We start from the raw sequence: 7,032 nt of genomic DNA, 5'->3' as shown, positions 1-7,032 counted from the left end.
CCTCAGTCAGCACAGTCCAGAAAGGATATATAGGGAAATGCTGGATTAAGAGATTATACAGGCCTGCCACCGCTACCAATAAGTGAGAGGGATCTGTACTACAATGGAGGCATTAGAAGCCTGATCCTGCAAGGTGCTAACTGCCCTCGATTCTCATTGACTTCACCAGGAATGGAGAGCACTCAGCAGCTTGCAGCAGGATCAGGCCTTAGATTTGCAGCTCAAGGATTTACTGAATGTGTAACAGTTGGGGAGCGTTTCATTTATGAAACGTTGCACAAGCTTGAACTCTTGAGTGCCACAGTTGCTGCCCTGAAACCACTGCACTGATGTGCTAAATGTCAGAGTCCTGCCTGCTTTTGACGCAAAAACTGCCATTAGTGCAAAGCACTGGCCTGGAATGAAACAGGCACGCTGCTTTCGGACCCGTTACACTTTCTCTTTGCTGTCTTTGCCCAGACTCCCGCCCGGTGGTCTCAGGCCCGCCTGGGCACAGGACCTGTTTGATGGGGCTTTACCAACCCAGACCTGTCCTGGTGTGTGGCTGCCTTAGAGAAGGGACAAACCAGACCCTTTAACTCCAGGCCCATCTCCTCCTCCTCCAAACCGTGGGCAGGCGGTCGTGGGTTGCACAACCGCTCAGCCTTTCTGTGTCTGACTGGCCAGCGGGGAGGGAGCCCGATTAGAGAGCGCCCAGAGCGGTGAGCCCTGGCGTACTGAAACGAGCATGGCCCGACACAGACAGCTCCTCGGGGACTACGTTTCCCAGGTACACGTGCGTGGAGCATGCGCAGTCAGGCACAGTCCGCTATATAAGAGGGTGCTCGCGAATAGTCGCTCCCTTTTTCGTTCCGTTCGCTGAGGGTATCGGTGAGTGGCTTGGGCGGGGGGGCGCGTACAATCTAGTGCCATCCGCGGCCGTCCGCGCAGGTGCCTGTCCCCTGTCCAGCCCCAGCAGTGCCTCGCAGCCCCTACTGCTGCACTTGGCCTGTATTGATGGGGTGTCCCCGCTGGAGGGGCCGCGGGGATCCGGCTGCACCTCGGCCGCGCCCAGCTGCCGGGCGGAGTCCTTCGCTAGCGGCTGCCTCTGCTGCTCCAGGCTGCTCTCTCGCTGGCCGCCACCCCCCGTTCTCCCGCAGACTGTCGCTCCCCCTGGAAAAGGGCCCGGGGGTGTCTGGCCGCAGACCGGGTTGGCCGCTCTCTGCTCCCCAGCCAGGGGTTCGCCCGCAGCCCGGGGTCTCGCTGGTGCACGTGATGACTAAAGCTTTTTTCCCCATCAGAGCGACAGTGTTGATTTCGCTGCTCTAAGCCAGATCGTGTCTGATGCACCAGCCCGGGGAGGCGGCCTTTGCTTTGCTCCCGCCGGATGGTCAGTGAGACTAAATCTCTTTCGCCTCTTCGGTCTTCTGCTTCTTAGGTCCACCAAGCAGGCGCGGGCAACATGTGCTGGAGACCTGGGCTGGTAGAGCAAGGCCAGGGGCGGCCCCAGGATAGAACCAGCAGGAAGCACCGGTGCTCTGGTTATGAACCCACTGTGTCCATTCCCCCCTGCGACTCTCATGGAGGAGGCAGCGGTAAGTCCGTCTATGAATAAATACCCGTCACTACTGTTTTACAAGTTTTTGTTTCTTGGTGCCTGCATGTAACTACTGTGTGAAGCTTTGCTTAGGGCAGCCCAGGTGGGGGTGGCTGTAGCTTGCACTCCAAGTTTGCTAGTTAGGTGGACTAAGCAGTCGTTGTACAGACAGAACAAAAATGGGCTTGCCCCAAAGAGTTTACAGTCTAAGTAGCTTAATACTTTGTATGGCCCTCTCCACGGTAAATTGTCACACCCCAAACCACCATTGCCCTAGCCAACAGATGTAAGCCACTCTTATTTTGCATCCTTTTTGCCACTTTCTCTGCCCAATATCCGAGTTTCTCTTTGCTATCTTAGGCTCCCATTTTTTAAAGTGCTGCTCATTTGCCAACCCTAGTCTCTTATCTGCTCCTGTAACACTGCTGTTTCATTTTCCCCCCTTGTTTCTCAGTATGTTTTTTCCCTTCCCCATACGTGACCGGCTTCTGCTTTAGCACCTACCACTGTAACATTTAAGGTGCTGCAGTCTCTAATTTAGATGGGTGCTAGATGCTCACAGTTTTCTGGCTGAAACATGTAACTGGTATTCTTATGGCTGACTTATTCAAAAAGTGAAGTGCATTTGTGCAGTTGCATGCCAACCTAATGTACAGATAACCAGGTAGCTACATAGGTCACATGTGTCTGTCTTGCTGAAACTGCATGCAAACTAGGGTGTCATTTGCATGCTGCCCTGGCACTTCCCTCCAACTCACTCTGGAGCCGAGATCTCGCTGGTGTACGTGATGACTAAACTTTTTTCCCCATCAGAGCGACAGTGCTGATTTTTCATTGCTTTAGCCAGATTCAGTCTGATACACCATCAGGGAATGGCCCCTTCTCCTCTTTCTCCCCTCCCCCAACACACACTCTGTAGTTAATCCCATCCCGTGCCTTTGTACATTTTAGGTCCATGGCAGCAAGGTGGGAGCAACGTGAGCCTGGGATACCTGGCTCACTGAGAAAGGTGCCATGGTGACCTGAAGCAGACTTGGAAAAAGTGGTCACTGTCCTGGTTAACAAGCCATTTGTGAGCCATTAATAGGGGAGAGTGGTAAGTTTCTGAATAAATATCTTTCAGTATCTGACAGCAATCTCAAATAATTTCTCCCTACAAGGGAGAGACTGGCTTTAAACACAGTCCATGTATCCCACTTACTTCTTATTATGGTAGTGCATAAGGGCCAATTGAGAATGGGGCTCCATTATGCTAGTCACTGTACAAATAATAGTAGACAGATGCTGCCCTGAAGAGTTTACGCTCTAATAGCCAAAACAGACATTTATTTAACCCTTCGCCTCTCAGGCTAGAAGTTTGTGCATAGTGCCTCCCAAGTAGGAGTGACTGCAGCCTTTGCTTTTAAACATTCTGTTTGGGTATCATTTAAAAAAAAAAAAAAAAACTTTCACTTTGGATGCATCCTTTCTGCAGAAATATCTTGTCCCTCCATTGCCCCCCACATGTCTGTTGCTGACCAAGTCTGCCAGCCTTAGACATAGGTGGCAAATACTGCATGTAAACAGCAGTGCATGTCCAGTGGTGAGGAACATGAAAAGCCAGGGCCCAGCCAATCCACCATTGCTCAGGTTGCTGGATGGCAATGGGCACATAATTGATTGGGGGTCATTAAGCTTTGCAAATGGTCTGTGAATGGGAACCTTTGTGGAAGTCTGGGAGCATTGAGAAATGTCTGTAAATGCATGACCCATGAAATGCAGGCCAGTCAAGGGTGGAAGGAAAGGGTTTGCTGCTGATGTGTGTGGTGTTCTGTGGGCACCTGAAGAGCTCTGTGAATCTCGAAAGCTTGTCTGTCTCACCAACAGAAATTGGTTCAATAAGAGATTACCTTGCCCACCTTGTCTCTCTTGCATCCTGTTAGGCAGATCCCATTGTGATAGTTTAATAGTTTGTCATGGAATGGGTAAATGCTAGAATGAGCAGGGGATCCAGAAGGATATTGTAGGAACAGCTCCATGATATAAGAGCTGATGCCCTGTTAATCTGTATCCACAAAAACGAGGAGTCCAGTGGCATCTTAGACATGCTTATTTGAGCATAAACTCTTGTGGGTAAAAAAAACCCCACTTCAGATCCATGCATCTGAAGAAGTGGGGTTTTTACCCATGAAAGCTTATGCCCAAATAGCTCCATAGTGGCTCTGTCCAAGCCTGTAAATAAAAGTGAACAGCAAAGCCAATGTGAGTTCCCAGGTTTAGGTAGAGTAACCCGTGTGGCCTAGTTACCAGCAATGCATAACAGTTTATGGAACCAGACTTATGATGGTGGTGCCAGGTACAGAATTTTCAGGGCCATGGTGGCGGTGCAGACAGCCAGGGCATGTGATAGCTAGTGCATCTGTATATAGCATGAAGGCAAAATTTGCAGCACCTGAGGTGTGCTGTGTGCATAAAGAGATCACATGTGAACACTACAGAGTACATCAAGCCTTAATAGAAAGGTTTTGTTCAAATAATGACTTGATAATTCATTGAGTGGATTTATTGATGGCATAAAGTAGTAAGTCTTCTCTCCTGTATTGCTGTTAAAATTGTTTCATAATTTAATACTTGTTCTTAGCAATTCAGTTAGATTACTAGTGGCACTCAATGTGGAATATAAAATAAACCTTTGTCATTCAAATGCACCCACTTACTGCTCTGTAGCTCATAGACTTTCTAAAATGCAGATTGAATATTTTAAATGCCAGCAGCCCTTGAAAGTCATTAATTCTCCTGTACAATATCTCTCTTGCAGGGACTATTATGTTGTCCATAGACATAGACTTGAGGATCTTCTAAAGGTAAACTGGGGTTTTAATTTTTTGCAAAAAAGTGTTTGACAACCTGAAAGGCGTGTCATTCTGTGGAATGTGATGACTTCAAACTTTTTTCCCCATCAGATCGGCAATGCTGACCAAAACTTGCATTTTAGCCAGGTTGTCTGATTCCACAGATGCAGAGATGCTTTCCCTGTTCATGTTGCTGTGTAAATACCAATTACATATAGTGCTCCATGCCCAAGGCCTGTATGGTCAAAATGATTGCACATAAATGTAGACTGCTTTGAAGGCAGGCAGTAATTGAGGGTGCTCTTTGCACACAGCTCATTAACACTTGAAGATAGTTTATATATAGTCACCAACATGTGTAACACACATTAACTCGGGTCGGCAACCTTTCAGAAGTAGTGTGCCGAATCTTCATTTATTCACTCTAATTTAAGGTTTCGCATGCCAGTAATACATTTTAACGTTTTTAGAAGGTCTTTCTATAAGTCTATAATATATAACTAAACTATTGTTGTATGTAAAATAAATAAGGTTTTTAAAATGTTTAAGAAGCTTGATTTAAAATTCAATTAAAATGCAGAGCCCCCCAGAGCGGTAGCCAGGACCCGGGCAGTGTGAGTGCCACTGAAAATCAGCTTGCGTGCCGCCTTTGGCACGCGTGCCATAGGTTGCCTACCCCTGCATTAACTGATCCATGTTTTTATGGGCCCTGCAGATACTGCTGTACCAGTCTAAAACAAAATGTAGGTCATTGGCATAGCTGACTGTAAAAATAGCTTGTGTGCTATTACTGCTGTGTTAAAAGTGACTGAATTTATTTTTTGGGGAGAGGGGTATGGCTGGGATTTCTGCTCTTTTCACTTGTTTATGATGTTTGTGGGTGGGTCATCAGCAGACTTTTGTTAGTACTTCAGGTCCCATCCAGCCTGAAAGACTGAAGGTGGGTCAGGTTTTAAAAAGGTATTAGATGCCTAAAGATGCAGACAGGCTCCTAGTGGAATTTTCCAAAGCACCTACCATTTAATTCCCATTTGAAATCAATGGGCATTAGGCATCTTGGTGCTCTTGAAAATTATAAATTCTGCTTAGGCACTTAAATCTCCTTTAGTGATTAGTGCTCATGTCACAGGACTTGTGGGGTGGAAAGCTCAATTAAGTGGGGAAAAGGATGGTATTTATTCAAAATTACTTTGAAACTGGTCTTAACAGCAAATTTAACTTTAGTCAGTAAAAAGAGCTTTTGTTTCAGATTATTATTGTGTGCCATTATTATTGTGTGCCTCAACTCTTCATTCAAGGTGTTTACCTCCTTTATACACTTCCCTTCATCAAGCCCAGGAAATGGCCCTGGTTTTCTTGCTTGCCTTTTTTTTTTTTTTAAAACCTTGGAAACAATATCTTAAAACAGAGGGGACTGAAAAGTTCACTCCGTTGTGAAGAAGCAAACAGTTCTTCTTCACTTGCGAAGTAACTCCCTGCTCTCCATGTGTCAGTATATAATGCCTGCATCTGTAACTTTCACTCTATGCATCCGAAGAAGTGAGGTTTTTACCCACGAAAGCTTTTGCCCAAATAAATCTGTTAGTCATTAAGGTGCCACCAGACTCCTTGTTGTTTTTGAAGCAAACAGTTGTGTGTCTTAATTTTTCCAAAATCTTTAAACATAATGAACTGAAAAAGCAGATTTATGTGGGTGTCTTGCTGTACTAAGTTTGCATTTACTGCTGTAGCTGCATTGGGTCTTAAGATGCTCTAAGTGATACGGAGGGAGAAGTAGCTGTTCCTTATTTTAGCTTGTGGAGAACACAAACACACAAGGTTGAATCAAACTCCCATGTGTCACTCTAGAAGTGCAAAGTGAAAGAACTGCTTTAACTGTCTGTAAAATAGGCAGAGTTCATATGACTAAATCTTGACTTTCCCTTGACAGGTGAAGGAGTTGTCAATGTCAGCATGAAGCAGAAGTTGCCCTGTGAAGTAGCAGAAATACTCTCCTGTTAATATTGGGAACATTTGCCAAAGTGACAGCAAAATATCCCGAGTCTAGGCTGTTGTATCCACATTGCTCTGCAATGACTTCATGGTCAAGCTTCCCTCTTTCTGTGTGGAGTAAGAAATACTGCATGTCCTGCCTCCTTAAGAGATGCCTAGGGGCTTTAGTAATTTATTGTCTTAAATGTCACGAGCCATTTCATTGGAAGGGATTGACCATCTATGGATCTTGACGTCTTTTTATGCAGTAACATACTATGTCAAGTGTTCTTGTGTCCATGATGGCTGTATTCACCCCCTGCCAGCTGGGTTCAACCCACTGCTGTAATGTGGAAGATTATGATGTACTAAAAATCATTAAAAGTACTGAGGTAACTTCTTAAATGGATTGAAGTGTGTGCTTCTGTATAAGAATGGGAAGGTTGTGTGGTTAAGCAGAGCCTGGGTCTCTAGACATCAGGATTCAAATCTGAGCTGTGCTAAGCAGATTTCCTGTTGGATCTTAGCCAAGTCATTTGATCTCCCGGCCTCAGCACCCCATGTGTAAAATGGGGATTGTTTACCTATGTTGTGAAGAAAAATCCGCTTGTGTTTGAGATGCTCAAATGCCACAGTCGTGGAGATGACCAAATA

At 45.8% G+C, this 7,032-nt stretch overlaps 1 long non-coding RNA gene and 3 other non-coding genes across 4 annotated transcripts; all 4 read left to right on the top strand.

Annotated features, from left to right (window-relative positions):
- Positions 1 to 771: 771 nt before the first annotated feature.
- Positions 772 to 6,787, top strand: LOC117886220. The gene is made up of 5 exons (XR_004647897.1): positions 772 to 870; positions 1,418 to 1,574; positions 2,528 to 2,672; positions 4,374 to 4,419; positions 6,338 to 6,787. It is a non-coding gene; the product is annotated as an uncharacterized LOC117886220 (long non-coding RNA).
- On the top strand, positions 1,242 to 1,333 carry LOC117886352. The gene has a single exon (XR_004647935.1). It is a non-coding gene; the product is annotated as a small nucleolar SNORD12/SNORD106 (small nucleolar RNA).
- LOC117886358 lies at positions 2,352 to 2,443 on the top strand. Its single transcript, XR_004647941.1, has one exon. It is a non-coding gene; the product is annotated as a small nucleolar SNORD12/SNORD106 (small nucleolar RNA).
- On the top strand, positions 4,479 to 4,572 carry LOC117886353. Its single transcript, XR_004647936.1, has one exon. It is a non-coding gene; the product is annotated as a small nucleolar SNORD12/SNORD106 (small nucleolar RNA).
- Positions 6,788 to 7,032: the final 245 nt, after the last annotated feature.

This window comes from Trachemys scripta, chromosome 12 (genome assembly GCF_013100865.1).
Source record: "Trachemys scripta elegans isolate TJP31775 chromosome 12, CAS_Tse_1.0, whole genome shotgun sequence".
NCBI classification, from domain to species: domain Eukaryota; kingdom Metazoa; phylum Chordata; order Testudines; family Emydidae; genus Trachemys; species Trachemys scripta.
This window is presented reverse-complemented; position numbering and strand designations above follow the sequence as displayed.